Here is a 17384-nt window from a genome sequence, read left to right as displayed (position 1 = left end):
TCTATCGGTTCTGGTTCTACCGGTTCCCGGTTCCTACCGGTTCTTGTCGTGTCTTCAAATGTTGGAACCGGTCCTTGAAAAATAGCATAATACGGTTCCGATTTTTGCCGGTTCTACCGGTTTTTGCCGGTTCTACCGGTTCCGGTTATATCGGTTCCGGTTCCTACCGGTTCCCGGTTCCAAAAATCCACAAAAATAACGTCCCGGTCCCGGCCCGACCGGTTCCATCGGGTTCCGGTTCCGGTGCCGTTCCGGTTCCGGTACCGGTTCCGGCTGGTTCCCCAATCCATTTGCTCATCCCTAGTAGCATCTCTCTCATGTGTCCTGAATTCAGCAATCTCCTCAGGAGTAGCAGTAGACTCATCAAGCTCTTTTAACTCCTTATCGAGGACATATTCCTAGTCCTCATAACAAGTCACCATCCTAATGTTCCTTATCCAATCCATGAAGTTGGAACCATCAAAGATGACTCTCCCACAAAGATTCATGAAAGAGAAAGAACCAGTTGGGTTAGAGCCCAAAGCATTAGTGTTGGAAGACATCTGAAAGAAGGAAGTAAGTTTAGATTAGATATATAGAGTCCTTAATAAGACACCCAAATGTAATATTAAGGCTAGGATCCAATCACAATATATTATACTTAGAAGAGGGATGTCGTAATCTAAGTAATAATATATTTGAAATGTAGGTGAATGACGATTCACCAATTTCCACCACGAAAATGAAACGATTTATTAGGTTTTAATTGGATTTGAAATTCCTAGATTCTTTTGAGATTCATTGAACTTTTCAATGGCATGTTTCAATCTCGATTGTGCCCTTCAAGTTTTGTGACTGGGATGCCGAGGATCACAAAACAAGGTGTGAATAACCATGCCAATTCACTTGGTACCCTTAATATTATCACCTAATCAATGTGCCGGTTAACCACACATGCTCCATTGATCTATAACAAACATTAAGTCACCCTTCGTGATCCTTACTAGTCCAAGTTAGTGTGCCGGTTAACCACACACGCTTCACCAACGACTTGGTAAGGTACAAAGTTTGAATTCCATGGATTAGCACCATGTTCACATTTTTCCTAAAGTAACTAAGATTGGGAATTAAATAAAAGGTTTAGTTACTTTATAATATTCATCATACTTAATGAGAAATTATAAGTCTTTGTCTTACCCGTTCGACTAACGACCCTCCACCAGTCAAGCAAGCGGTGGGTGAGAGTATACACTCATTAAGTCGCCATTTTATAGGCAACAACCTTATACCCACCTTATAGACCGGCTTCGTGAATGGGGCCTACTAACGGTAAAACGACTTGTTCTTATACATACATATATATATATATATATATATATATATATATATATATATATATATATATATATATATATATATAACCATTAATGTTATAAATAGTATAAGTGTTGAATTTTAACTTTCAAAAATCTAAGTGTTGGAATTAAAGTTTATTAAAGTGTGTGAAACTTTTCCAAATTCCAAAACTTGAGGACAAGTTTTGTAACTCTTCAAAACTTTTCATTTCATAACTTATGAAGTAAAGGTTCATAAAATGAAGACTCTTCATTTTATGTAACTTATGTGTTTTTAATGTGTGTTAAAGAAATTGACCTTTGGATATCCATAACTTGAGGACAAATTATGGACTCCATTAAAACACATAAATGATCAAGAATTAATCTTAAACAATTTAGCAAATAATTCCTATCATCTTCTAAATTCATAAGAACATGAACATGATTATCAAAGTTTCAAAATTATATGAACACATACAAAGCATGAAATTTTGATATATGCTATTGTAAATGGATTAGAACAACCATTACACCAACCAAAATAAGTTTTAAAACATCAAAACAGTTTGGGGCAAATTTTCTAGTCCATTTCCAACAGCAAAAGTCAAAAATCTGCATTCTGAACCTTCTACTCGCCGAGTGCACGAACCTACTCGCCGAGTAGGTTGAACTTTGCCTTGGACTCGTCGAGTCCCCCATGGACTCGGCGAGTCCATCATGCAGACAGCAAAAAATTTCGACTTTTTTCAATATTTTGCATCAAGTATCAAACAAGCAAGCCTAGCCTCTGATACCACTGTTGGGTTTTGAGCAATCTAACACTTCCTAAGTGTGCATGCAACCCTAATAAACCTTGGATCTATGTTTGTCTAAATACATGCAAAATAATAATTTTCCAAGGTTCATAACCTATTTAACATGGCATGGGGTACTTTTAAACATAAAAGAGTTAGAAGAGATTAGATACCTTTTGATGTGTTTGATTCTTAAGGAGTTTGAGGGCCAAGCACCAATAGTGTGAATGCCTTAAATGGAATAACAAATCACCACAAACTCTTGGAAAACTTTGAGAGAGTGTATACACACTACAATTTTCAGCCACACACAAACACACACACTAGTGGCTATTTCATGCAACATAAGCATGCTTATATAGTGTCCATGATTAGGGTGAAACCCTAATAACCCATGACCTTTCCTTTTCCAAGGATCCATGGGTAAAAAGCTCCATGGATCATCCATGGACTTCCATACAAGCCTAGCCCATTAACAAATGGGTGTTAGCCCACACCATATAAAACCAATAGCCCACAATCTAATTAGTCTTCCTTTTAATCTCTAAATTAATTCATAATTAATTTAAGACTAAGACTAATTAAATAACATGACTTCACATTAATATATTGTAACTTATAATATATTAATAATAATATGTGTATAACTCTCATAAAATTATCCATAAATAGTTTGGATGAAATGCAACCCAAATGGACCATGCCGGTCGGGTCAAGTATATACCAAATAATTTATGGACTTAGACACCTTATCCAACACATGGTTCATCCCAAAAGTAGTATTTGACTTCTGAAAAAATAATTTTTTCTTTTGTTGATGAGTCGATCCTTTTGGAAGATAGTCACCAGCCAAATAGTTGGCTATATTTGCATACCATGGCTCCTCCCCTACGATCATCATCAGATATTCAGCAAAATCGTCTCCAATTTTGTGTTCTTCCAAATTTTCTATTTCCAAGTTTCCAATCTAGAGAGGTGACTGGCCGCCATATTTTCCATACCCTTTTTGTCCCTGATCTCGATGTCAAATTCTTTCAAGAGTAGTACCCATTGGATCAATCTTGGCTTCGCACCTGCTTAGCAAATAGATACTTAAGATCAGAATGGACAATAAATACAATAGTTTTGGACAACACTAAATAAGGCCGGAATTTTTCAAAAGCTGAAACAACAACCAAAAGTTCTTTTTCAGTTTTAGTAGTTTTCTTGGGTCGGGTTTAGTATTTTGCTTGCATAATATATTGGTTGAAAGTGCTTATCAACCATTTTTCCAAGGCATGCTCCTACAAAAAAATCATTACCATCGTATATACGCTCAAATGGGAGGTTCCAATTTGAGGGGGTCATGGTCAGGTTATTTGTTAATTTTTCTTTTAATAATTGAAAACTTTCAAGACATTCGTTTGAAAAGTTAAATGTGGCATCTAAGCCTTTTCATGCTTGTTGGAGGCGGCAATTTAATTATGGTGTTGAACTTTGCATGATCCTCATCTACCCCAATTTGGAAACTTTATGTCCCAAAATAGTCCCTTCTTTGACCATGAAATGGCACTTCTCCCAATTGAAGTCGAGGTTGGACAACCAATCATTATGGACAATTTTTCTGTTTTCGGTCTGATGAAATTTTCAACCATATCATGGAAAATGGTCATCATGCATATTTGGAACGTGGCTGGTGCGTTGCATAATCTGAAAAGCATCTGACGATAATCAAATGTCCCACTTGGGCAAATGAACATGGTTTTTCTTGGTTTTGAGGATCATTATGAATCTGAAAATATCCTGAAAAAACATCAAGAAAGCAATAATAAAGGTGACCGGATAATCTTTCGAGCATTTGATCAATAAGGGGAAATGAAAAATGGTCTTTGCAAGTAGCATTGTTTAGCTTGCAATAATCGATGCACACCCACCAACCGATTGTCGTTCTCGTACGAATAAGCTCGTTCTCTTCATTTGTCACCACCTTCATGCCTCCTTTCTAAGGTACCACATGCACTAGACTTACAAATTGGCTATCCGGTATTGAGTAAATAATTCTAGCATCCAAGAGTTTAACTACCTCTTTCTTGACTACTGTTTGCATGTTCGGGTTCAATCTTCTTTGGTGTTGCACCACTAGTTTAGTTCCCTCTTTCAAATTAATGTTATGTGAACAATATGAGGAGCTAAATCCCTTGATATCTATGATCTTCCAAGCAATGTCATTCTTTCATTTCTTGAGTACTCCAATTAAGCTTCCATTCCCCTTTTATGTGAGATCAGCTGCTATGATGAATGGATTTTGTTCATTTTCGTCCAGAATTGCATACTCGAGATGTTCAAGCAAAGATTTTAATTCGATTTTTAGTTTTTTTTTAGAGACCAAATGTGGTCATCTTGCCACGTCGTCATAACGTAAGTTTGGTTGTAGATCTAATAAATTCAGAATGCCACTTCGTGGTGGTGTTATAACCACATCGTGGTGGGTCCTCTATTTCCTTTTTCATTTCATTGTACTCGTTCTCTTCTAGTAGCTCCTCTAGTTCTTGCAAACCATGTTAAATATCAAAATCACATTCTTGTAGAACCATGTAAGCCTCAGTCTTCTTTTCCTTGCATCCTCATAATTCTTTTTCAAAAATTTCATCGAAAACATCTACCGACAAAACCCATGTCATCACTTATTCTTGAATGCTTTAATGCTTTATTAACCCCGAAAGTTACAGCTAGCTTCCTCTCCAAATCGAAGAGTGAGTTTGGAATCTCTTATGTCTACCAAAGCTCGAGGAGTGCTCAAAAAGGGCCTTCCAAGAATAATTGGCACTTGATCGTCTTCCTCCATATCTAAAATAATGAAATATGTTGGAAAAACAAAGTTGTCAATTTTAACTAATAAATATTCACAAATTCACCGTGGAAAGGTCATTGTTTTGTTTGCTAACGAGGTTTTAAGCACGCGCATTGCGAAGGGAGTTTAAACAATATATTTATGATTTAATATGTTTTTTAAAAGTTTAAGTTTCATCACAAATAGCAATGTACTTTGTAGTTTTTACTAATAATCTTATGGGCATGTCTCAAAGGTAATAGATATATATATATATATATATATATATATATATATATATATATATATATATTAATAATGGCTACTATAGGATCAATATATATATATATATATATATATATATAATAATTAGTAGATCATTTATCTCAAGAGTAAAAAAAAACATTCTACGTAAATAGAAACAGTTGTCGGCATACAAACCTCTCGATATCTTGAAGAATCATATTACACTCACAATGAATAAGTCTTTCACCAAAAGTTGAATTACACAATAGATCCAATAACATGAAAAAAATAGAAATTTGTTCATTTATTTGAAAAGAAAAAAAAAGGCCTGAATGGAGTTGGTGGATCCTGTGGTCAACAGTCCTCAAGTAGCTTTCTAGATTTGAAAAAACACCCCTTCTCTATAGCCAGTAAATTTATTAAATGTAATCTATCTCCTATAGTTTTTTAAAGTCTAAATTCTACAAAATCATTAGATTAACACTCAGATCCAGCTATGTCGAAAAGGAGAAAAATATTACACGGATTTGCAGGACTAAAAAACCATTTGTCGGTTTGGAAAAGATGTGAACTTTCAAATTTGAAAAAAAAAACACCTACTAAAATTTTGAGTTGCACAAAGAAAACTGGAACCATAAATCTATTTAGAGTTCGAAGATGCACATCGAGTGATAGAGACAAAACGACACAGCTAAAGTCTTATCCTACATGTCCAACAATAACAAACATATTTTTCAAGACTTGTGTCAAAGCCAGTATTGGGACTATTAAGAAGTGTGAGGGCTATTTAGTTATTTATTCATTCTGTTATTTGAAGCTACATCATTTAGCGTATGTTAGAATAGATTATGCAACTTAATAAGATGTATATAAGCAATGTATTCTTCCAATGTTGAATCTAATGAGAAAATGTTCATTTCTTTCTCAATTCTTTGTTTGATTTGCAATAGCCAGCAACTCTAACTCCCCTCCTAAGGATTATTTCTCAAATAAAGTGTCATCTCCAAGTGGCTTTTGTTTTTTGCACAAAACATATCCAAAAAGCATAAGCAAAAAAATTCTCATTAAAAAACGCAAGTTATTTTTTATTGTGTCCTAGAATAGAGTCATTCAAGATATAATGAAGCTAAGGAACATCATAGTGGATGCAAGATGTCTAGAATTGCCAAGAGAAGATGAACACCAACAGAAAAAACAAATTGATAATCAGATAAAAATATTGATATGCATTAGACGGATAGTTCTCTCATATTTATTATGGATGTGATTGATAATTCAACCAAGCATAGCATCGTATTTATAAACAATAATGCTATAACTTTATTTTTATCTATTTTAATTTATAATTCTATAATTTTATTCCATGTGACTCGAGAGCTAATAGTTTTCGGGTAAAATTGTATTAAAATAAGAGGTGAAAATAGCTACAGTTTGGCCAAAATACTCAATTCCTTCATCATAAAAGACTTGACGCATTTTTTATTAGTAAATATAAAGGTTCTTAGATATGCATTTTATAAGATATAATTTCCATTGTCTGTAAAATAGTAAGTTTGGTTTGATATTGTTTGATAAACGATGCATAAATATACCTTATTTAGAAAATCTTGTAGATTTCCAATGCTCCAACAACAAATTTGCTATTGAATTTGAAACTTTCATTAGTAGTTGTAAGTAGTGTTGTAATTTGATCCATATTATTGGATTGAAACCTACATGTCTGATCCCGATGCACTTATTATGAAAGGATTTGGTCTAAGCTTTAATATACACTCTACAATGTTCCCTCTTAACCCTCCCGCTGCAACCAATTCTGATTCAAAGTAATTAAATATTTCTAGAAAAAATGAAGCAACAAAATTTAATTGGTTTCTTGTTTTGTTTAGTAATATTCTTCACAGAACTATATCAAAACTAAAAAAATTATTTGAAGAAATGAACTGAACACATACACAAAGATACAAACTTTGAATAATTTCAAGCAACTAAATAAGTATTGGAAGGAGTATACCAGATTTGTTCTTGAATGTGTGACTTTTGTGGTGAATATTCCTCCTTTGTCCTCCCCAAGCTTATCCTACACAACAAGGCAAGAAAATTAACACAATTGATGGTCAATTTTCAGACCTAGGGTTTATGAGAAAAAAACGAATCCACCATGAAAGGTCCAACAAAAAGCTTCAGGGTGTAGAAGATGAAATGTAGGGAAAGAAATTCGATACCTTGGGAGAAGATTTCACTTGGAATTGAGGAATCTAAGGTGTTTTAAGAGTGAAAACGGTTTTGGGGAAGAAAGGTTGAGAGAAAAGTGAGTGAAAATAGTGGGTGAAGTGATAGAATGAGCAACACTCATATTTTTTTTATTATTAGACGTTACAACACGTCGGACACGGCCCCATGTCAAACGAAGGAAAAACGACATGGTCTGTGTCATTCTCAGACTTGAAATTTTTGTCTGATAACTCTTGGACAATGCCTCGTGTCAAATATGGTAAAAAACGACACGATCCATGTCAAAAGTTCTGTGAAATTTCGCAATTTTTGGTCTCGGCATCCTCTGGTACTCAAATTCATTTTTTCTTTTTTGGATACTCAATAATAATTATATGAAAGCTAAAAGGTCATTTGGAACATTAAAACTGATGAAATGCGAAAAATGGAAAAAATGACAAAAATACCCCCGGGTTGCCTCCCGGTTAGCCGCCCATTTTTTATGTCGTTGGCTCGACTTGGACCCCAATTATTTGTCTGTCTTGGTACTTTGGATCCGCTAATTCTTCCACTTCTTCATCTTTAACTTTAAATCCTTCATAATATGGTTTTAAACGATGATCGTTTACCTTAAAGATCTTCCTGGTTTCCTCACTTGTAATTTCTATTGCACCGTGCTCAAAAACATTTGTGACAACAAATGGTCCCACCCAACGGGACCTTAATTTACTAGGAATTTATTTACAATGAGAGTGGTAAAGCAATACCTTTTGACCTTTTTCAAATACCTTGCGTGAAATCATTTGTCAATGTATGCTTTTATCTTTTACTTCTAAAGAACTTCATTCTTATATGCTTCATTACAGATCTCCTCAAGCTCTTGTATGTCAATCTTTCTCTTCTTTACCGATTCATTTAAATCAATATTGAATCGCTTGAGTGCCCAATAGGATCTATTCTCCAACTCAACAGGTAATCGACATGGATTTCCAAAAACAATGCAGTATGGAGACATCTCAATTGGAGTTTTGAATGCAGGTCAGTACGCTCACAAAGCATCATGTGTACTCCAATATTTCCTTGTTGTATTGATAGTTTTCTCCAAAATACCCTTGATTTTTCGATTCCTCACTTCGGCTTGTCTATTTGTTTGTGGATGGTATGTTGTGGAGACTTTATGAGTAACACCATACTTCTTCAAGACACTTCCAAGCATACGATTGTAAAAATGTGAACCACGATCACTGATTAAGGCTTTTGGAACACTAAGTCTAGAGAGGATGTTAGCCTTCAAAAAATCTATGACAACTTTGGATCGTTAGTACGGGTAGCTTTTGTTTCCACCCCATTTCGAAAAATAATCCACAGCCAAAAGAATGTAAGTAAAACCTGAAGATTATGGGAAGGGTCCCATGAAATCAATGGCCCAAACATCGAAAATTTTACAAACTAAAATGGGATTAAGGGGCATTTGGTTCTTTGAGATTAAAGAGCCCATATTTTGACATGTATCACAGCTTGCACAAAAAACATAAGATTCATGGAAAATACTTGGCCAGTAAAATCCACTCACTAATACTTTTCTTGCAGTTCTTTGAGGACCAAAATGCCCTCCATAAGCATAAGAGTGACAAATGTTAAGGTAGAAGATACCTCATGTTGCTCCACACACCGTCTAATCTTGATCAACATAATATTTTGTCACAACTAGAAAATTTTTTGACCCAAAAACCAGGACAAAAGAGCCTTGTATATGTAAAAATTGTAACTATACTATTATTATGATATGGTAATGTAATCTTTGAGAATTGTACAGCTCTAGAGTCTCCTAAGTCAATGCAAACAAATAGGAAATTTAAATTATGTCAAAATATTAAATACATAAACAATAAAGAAAACATATTGGAGTTCCTACACTTAAAGACCACGAACTCTTACCTAGAAACTAACCAAGACCGTAAACTACTTCTTATGGACCATGGTTGGCCGTGAACAATTTCCAAGGAACCACTTTGGCCGTGAACCACCCTAAGCCACTAGTCTAGACTGTGAACACCTTAAGAAGCCATAGCTTGGCCATGAACAACCTTAGTGTATCACCTTTAGCCGTGAACTACATTAACAAACCAAAGTTAGGCCATGAACACATCCCTGTGTAACACGTTGGGCGTAAACTCCTTCATGATGGGATGTTAGGGTGTAATAACATTAAATACTCCCAACTTTGACCATGAACACCACCCTAGGAAATATATGTAGCATAAACACCTTCTAATTGCTTCAATACTTGGATATTTTTAGGGGTTTACGGTGGATGAGTTGTCAATTGCCATTTTCCCATGCAATCCCAGTAAAACAGGTATTAACCGTATATAACAAAGCTTTATCCATCAGAAAACCAAGCAAGTGACAAGTCCCCCCCCCCCCCCCCCCCCCCGCTTATCCTTATGAGGGAGCGTAAACACTACCCCTCAACACCCCAAATTCAATTGCATTCACTGGGAACTCCGCAAACACTCCCAAGAAATTCAAGCCAAGTTCCAGAAGCCATTTCTTCACAATTCTTCCTAATATTTGGTAACTAATTTATGCCTTGTTAAATGATCCATACATTTAGTTATTGTAGATCTTCTACTCACACATAAATTTATGTGTTCATAACCTTCTGCTAGCAAAAACCCTCAAGAGATTCATCCAACACTTCAAGTATTCTAGGCTTCAATTTCTCAACTCATCACTTCAACTACACTATCTTCTACCCAAGGTGAGCTTCATACCCCACTCTTTTCAAGTATTCATTTATTTGGGGGAGGGGGGAGGGGGAATACAAGTCAATACTTGTTTAAATCGTTAGATAATTTCATGTATTTGTATGTTTAGGAGTTTATGTGTGTTGAAATGATATTATTGATGGGTTTTGGTCATAAGACATCCTATGTGCTCATACAAACCCTAATGCTTGGATCTAGGTTTCTCTATTGTACATGCTTTGAATCCAAGACTATAAACCCTAATTCTAGCTTGCAAGTAATCATATTAACATGTAATTAGGTTTAAGATCATACCTTGATTGTTATGTAGCAATAACAATCCCAAATCTCCTTGTATTGACTTTGGAAGGCTTAGAGTCACAAGTGTCACTCCTCTAATGGTTCACAAACACCATAAGCAAGAGGATGAAGAGGAGAGAGGTTGGAGGCTACCAAAACGTGTGTAAACCCTTACAAGAACATTAGCCACGCTTTTGAGCCTTAAGGGGTCTTTATATAGTTGGGCTATTAGGGTTATCTAACAAGGAAACCCTAATTTGGATGCTTAAGCCCTAAGCAACCCATAGACTCCTTTTATTAAGCCCATGGACGATTTCCTTATGGGTTTCCCATTAGAATTCGTCCATCCCTTAATACAAGGCAATCCATGGCCCAAATTGCAATTATCTTATAATTACAATTCCAGTCCCTTAAGTTTAATTAATCTCTTTTAGTCACAAAACTAATTACCAATTAATTATTGACTAATATTAATTAAACAATATGATTTCTCCTTAGTATATTATTCCCATAATATATTAATAAATCATATTTAATCCTTTCTCTCCATAATTCATCCTATCAAGTTGCTTTGGTGAAGGCAACCCAAAAGGACCATGCACCACCGGGTCAAGTACATACCAAAATAGTTATGGACTTAGACACTAATCCAACAGTCTCCCACTTGGATAAGTCTAATAACTATTATGCGTATTACTTCAGATCCCGATCTACAATTGTAGCTTTCCAAAGCCGCTGTCAACTCTGATCCTATCAGATACGCGTGTCCTTAGATAAGGGATCATATATTCCTCCATTCTAGATATCGTATTAGATATGATTTCAAATCACTCTCTTTGTACTATATCTCGATTTCTGATTTATGATGACAGACTAACCAAACAAATAGCCCGGCCGAGCATTTACGTTTGTCATCACTAAACCATCGAGGGGCCCAAAAGATATCGCTTTTATTCTTTGAATAAAAGGAACGGATAAACTTTGATACAATGCTTGCTTGCACTTACTAACCAAACCACACACAACAATATGTTTTATAACACCAAGTTACTAGTGCGTTTACATATTATCAATGTGCAACCGATTCGCAAGATACAACTCACACATCTCGGTTTCAAGAATATAAGATGTTATCGTCTCACTAATCACTCGAGATAGTGATCCAAGTGAGCGTGGGTTTAATCCAACGCTCAAATCATATTCATAAGCACTCATGAACGTTGCAGCAAACATTTGCTTATGTCTAATACTTTTCTAGACAATCCACACACCAATTCATGACAGTCTTCATTCATATCTACTTCCAACATATGAACGACTGTGGCCCGTTTGAATAATTCGATTATTCTTAATAAACTCAATTATTCTGGAAGTCAAAACATGCAAGGTGAAACACAAGAATAATACTAATCCCATATGGCCTCAAACCTTTGAGTATAAACAAAACACATTTTATTTATCACCATATCGATTACTCATTATTTGTCGTTTCAGGTAATCAACTTCTTACTTGAATTCCAACACTTGTCCCATGCTCCTAGCATGCACACAATGTTTACCTATGGTTCTTACTTTTGTGAAATAGACAAATTGAACACGTTTCCAATCATTCTCATTTTACAACTCCAAATCCATTTTCTTAAGTGTAAGAATATCAAATTCTCGCTACTTATAGAATATGCTAGATTCTAACACTTTATGCAACGATCCTTTCGTAATGTCACTGCACCAGGGTCACAAAGACTATTGCCAATGATATTACAAAGTCCTCTATCGGAGATTGTCACAAGACAATTCCTTAGATACGATGTCTCTCACTCAAAGTACATTCCTTTGAACATCCTTTTGCATAAAGGTTTCTAATCTAGACATAGATTTTCAATATTTACTTCCCAATATGGACACGCTTCCATATTTTCCATATGACAACTAATTTCTTAATAGAATCTTATCTATTCGTAATGATGTCGATATTGTCCATCCAATATGGAAACATTTCCATAATTTCCAATACTATACTTCCAACTACTCACAAGCAACCAATCCTCGTCGAACTTTGGATTGTCGATATTGTCCATCCAATATGGAAACAAGTCCCTTTTCCCTCTAAATGCGCTAGACATTTGGAAAATTTTGAAAATGGTCAAACATTAAAGCATTTTCAATCGATCCTATACCCATAGCGTATGGGACACGATGCACAATGTTTTATTTGCTATGTTCTCAAAATTCGAATTGTGAAGAGGAATGTCGTAATCATAATCGAAACTTTAAGAACACACTATTCACCTTTGACTAAATTTATTAACATTCCACAACCTAATCCTTTAGATTTTAAATGAAGCATAATATTCTCTCCCTTAATTATAGCAAAACAACCTTTCAACTCTTACAACTTTGCAAAGTATGACTCTTGTTTTCTATAATTAATATTGCCAACTATGCAATACTTGCCTTAATAATCATACAATCATAACATTTATGCTCCCACTATCATGATGATTATTATAAAACATAACACTTATGCTCCCACTAGCTTCGACATGTATTCATAAACTTCTTAACTTTTAGAAAAACAATACTTATTGAATTTCTTAAGTTCATGTTTCTAATACTTAGTGCTTTGATAATCTTTTATCAAGGCTTCTTGAACTTATACACTTTTGCCTTAGATAGTTCATATGTGTGTCTTAACAATTAAGACTAATTGCCAAACCTCACAATTCAAATTATGGAAAGGGATGCCGTAACCATGATCAAATTCGAGAATGCAATTTTACAATCACTATCTTCTTAAAATCTTTCTTAGTGAAAGCATTTTCTCACAATCATTTTCATGAAGGAGGAAATCTTATAACACTTAGATTTAAACGGTGTATGTGTTCCTATCCATGTGAATTTGTTGAAATCCAAAGTTTACGACAAATTCAAACTCATATGGATCGAACTTTCTTAATCTTGATTTCTTGCCTTATGGTAGCACAGCTGCCCTATCAATGTACTTTCCAAGTAGTTAAGCAGTTCACCTTTTTCCTATCAATGTACTTTCCATTGATCAAGGTCCTTGCCTTTTATGCATTCAAATGAGAACTCATAGGACTCACATGCATAATTAACTCGATTGGATTGGCACAGAAACAAAATAATGTCTTCACGATAGGTTGTAAACCTCAACTCGTGTGCTAGTGATGATCAATAAGGTTTATTTGATTTGTTCTTGAAACCTTTCAAGACCATTAAGACTCCCACTGACTCCTTGACATATAAGATTCTCTTGTCAATAAATATTTGTTGACAACCAAATATTCAAGAGTTAGTGTAGCTTTTATCAAAACACTTCATAAATTGGTCTTAGTTGGTCTCTGTCTTATCCACGACATCACAACTTTCCACATTTGATGAATGTTATAAACCTTTAATACTTTTCACTCATTGTCACAATCTTAACTTTAAGACTTGTTATTGGAACGAAGTATGATTGTCTTCTTGATTTGACCATTTCATCAATCTTTGATTCCTCTTCTTGGACATACAATTGTACCAAGACTCACTTAGAGGATCAATTGAGATATGGTTCTTAATCATTAAGACCTATCATAAAGCATAAAAGCTACTCTTCCTTCTTCTTAGAATGGAGAAACTTTTATCTTTCTGCCTACTTGATTCTTCTTATTCGTTTTGCTATTGATCTAAACCCTTTAATCAATTCAAAATTACACTTAATCTTGTAAGTGTAATCATATTTACTAAGCCTTTAGTAAATCATGACGAATATCTTTGTTACTCTTATGGTGAACTCGATCAACACACAACTTTGTGTACTCGATCTCCTAGTCCTTCACTTGACACTTTGTCAATGAATTAGTCTAATTTCCAAATATGAAATTTCTCAGTCATCATGCAACCAAGTTGTGTGATTCCAAGTTTCTGTCCAATTGAAACTTGGGCGATGAGAAACTCTCCCTATTTGGTAAATTCTTGACATTTCCATAAATAACATAACTAAGAATCATATCCATTCGTTGTAGAAATATGCAAACATCAATTTTCACATAACGATTTCATTGCAAGGAAGTAAACAAATAAGTCAAACAAAATTTATTTTATTTATAAAAGCAGCGGAAAAGCATTTGTCCTTACAATGCACAATCTATTGAAAACTATGTAAAAAGAAAATTTCTAACAACTCTATCATAACTATCTAAGCTTAAAATCCAATCTTCAAGTCCATGAGATCGAGATCCATCTCTTGTGATTAGATTCATCTTGATCTCTTATCAAGCTTCCTTTCTTTTCACTGATCCTTCAAAACATTCAAATGCAATCTTATCACATCATGTATTAAGAATCAATGAATAGGAACTTAATGGAGTTAGATAGTGGATTCTTACCTAAAGCGTAGTCATACTTTTGACTCTCCCATCTCTTAGATCTCTTAGGTAAATAGGGCAACTTCGTTTCCAATGCCCCTTCTCTTGGCAATAAAAGCAAATTGACTCCTTTGGAACAACACATGGAACTACTTCAGACATCGCCTTTCCCTTATGATCAAACTTTTCGATCATTGCATGTCTTTCATTGCCATTGTCTATATCCATAGAGGTCTTGAAGGCAGATTCACCAATCAACTTTGCTTTTCTATTGCGCCAAACCATTGCTGATTCAGTAGCAATAAGCATATAGGTGAGATCTATAAGGGTTACATCGCAGTTCATCATATAGTACTCTCTTACGAACTCACTATATGAGTTAGGAAGTGACTGAAGAACCCAATCAACAGCCATCGCTTCACCGACAACGGATCCCATCATTCTTAATCTATCAATGTGTGACTTCATCCCTAAGACGTGTGCACACACCGACTTGCCCTCTTTATGTTTACATGCCAAAAGGGCTTGAGTGATATTGAACCTTTCAATTTTATAATCTTGTGGGTTAGGGAGAATAATTGGAGGAGGAGGAGGAAGTGAAGCATGATTTCTTGTTCCTCGATCGAATCGTGGAATATCATCTTCATGTGGAATGCTTGTTCCACGGGATTTGAGAAGACCATAGTTGTCGAACTTTGACATCGGGAGAAAAACGAATTCAAGTTAGTTGATGATTGAGTCCTTGCTAAAAATCACCCAAATGAAATTCCAAGGCTAGGACCCAACACAATATCCTACAACTCGGGAGAGGGATGCCGTAACCCAAATTGCAGAACATTTGAACGTAAGTGAATGACGATTCACTAATTTCCACCATGAAAAATGAAAAAGAAATTTAGGTTTTAAATCTATGAAAACTCCTAGATCCATTGAGATTCATTGAACATTTCAATGGCATGTTTAAATCTCGATATGCCCCTCTTGTTTGTGACTGGGATGCCGAGGATCACAAAGCGGGTGTGAATAACCATGCAAACTACATGGTGCCCTCACATGTTACAATCACCTATTCGATGTGCCGGTAAACCACACACGCTCCACCGAACTATGACAAACATTGAGTCACCCTTTGCTACCTTTGCTTAGAACCATTTAGTGTGCCGGTAAACCACACACGCTCCACTAACGTCTTCGCAAGGGCACAAAGTGTAATTTCATGGAATTGCATCAATTCACTTTTGCCTAAGTAACTAAGATTGGGAATTTGAAAAACATTTAGTTACTTTGTATTTCATTATACTTATAATGGAAGGTTTCGTCCTATCCTACCCGTTCGGCTAACGACCCTCCACTAGTCAAGAGTGCGGTGGGTAAGAGTGGATACCCATTCAATCGCCATTTTATAGGCATTTCCTTAAACACCCCTTATAGACCAGCTTCGTGAATGAGGCCTACTAACAGTAAGACTGACTTTTACTCATACATATATATAATGTTAGACTTTTAATGTTATATATAGTATTGGGTGTATTTTATACTTTTAAAATACTATATGGTTAACTTTAACAATTACACTTTTAATTTAATTAAAAGTTAACCTAAACCTTTATGGATTTATTAAATCTCTTTTAATTATACTCCTTAATTAATTAATAAAACCATAAGGGTGTGATTTGAACCTTTTCAAAACTTTACTAGGGTTTTAGAATTTAACATTCTTAATTAAACTTTTAATCACCTTTTAAATTCCAAAACTTGATGGCAAATTTTGAAACATTTCAAAACATTAGGGTTTTAACTATTTAAATTTCAAAACTTCAAAACTTTTAGGTTCAAATTTAAACAATAAAACCTAAAGGGGAAAATATGAAACTTTTCATAACAACAAGGATCAAATAACAAATAATCCAAACTAACATTTAGTTACATAATTATCCATATTTGATTTGTTTAATGACTTCTTGCAAAACAATTTATCAATTTACTCAAAATAATTAATCAACTATCTTATAAGGAAACAATTATCTTGTTAATTGATAATTATCTTTAATTAGATCAAGAATATAGTCATATATATCATAAAATCGGATTTATATTGATCTAACATGATAAGGTAACTATCCAAATGCAAAAACAGGAAGAAATCCCGAGATAAGCATTATCTGACGCTCGAACTCGCCGAGTACCACACTATACTCACCGAGTTGAGGTCTACTCGCCGAGTACATTGTGGTACTCGCCGAGTTCCTCAGCCATAAAGCCCAAAAAACGATTTTCCAGTTATACAATGCATCAATACAATTGAAACCAAGCTAGGCTCTGATACCACTGATGGGTTTTGGTCATAAGACATCCTATGTGCTCATACAAACCCTAATGCTTGGATCTAGGTTTCTCTATTGTACATGCTTTGAATCCAAGACTATAAACCCTAATTCTAGCTTGCAAGTAATCATATTAACATGTAATTAGGTTTAAGATCATACCTTGATTGTTATGTAGCAATAACAATCCCAAATCTCCTTGGATTGACTTTGGAAGGCTTAGAGTCACAAGTGTCACTCCTCTAATGGTTCACAAACACCATA

At 34.8% G+C, this 17384-nt stretch overlaps 1 long non-coding RNA gene across 1 annotated transcript; it reads right to left on the bottom strand.

The window, feature by feature from the left end:
• Positions 1-2717: 2717 nt before the first annotated feature.
• Positions 2718-7500, bottom strand: LOC145043506 (uncharacterized). Its single transcript, XR_013681044.1, has 3 exons — positions 7388-7500; positions 7177-7242; positions 2718-4936 (listed from the first exon to the last, which is right to left on the bottom strand). It is a non-coding gene; the product is annotated as an uncharacterized LOC145043506 (long non-coding RNA).
• Between the last annotated feature and the right edge of the window lie 9884 nt (positions 7501-17384).

The sequence above is a fragment of the Lactuca saligna genome, chromosome 4, assembly GCF_052625555.1.
Source record: "Lactuca saligna cultivar CGN05327 chromosome 4, ASM5262555v1, whole genome shotgun sequence".
NCBI classification, from domain to species: domain Eukaryota; kingdom Viridiplantae; phylum Streptophyta; class Magnoliopsida; order Asterales; family Asteraceae; genus Lactuca; species Lactuca saligna.
Note: the sequence above shows the minus strand (reverse complement) of the source record. Positions and strands in the feature narration are given on the sequence as shown.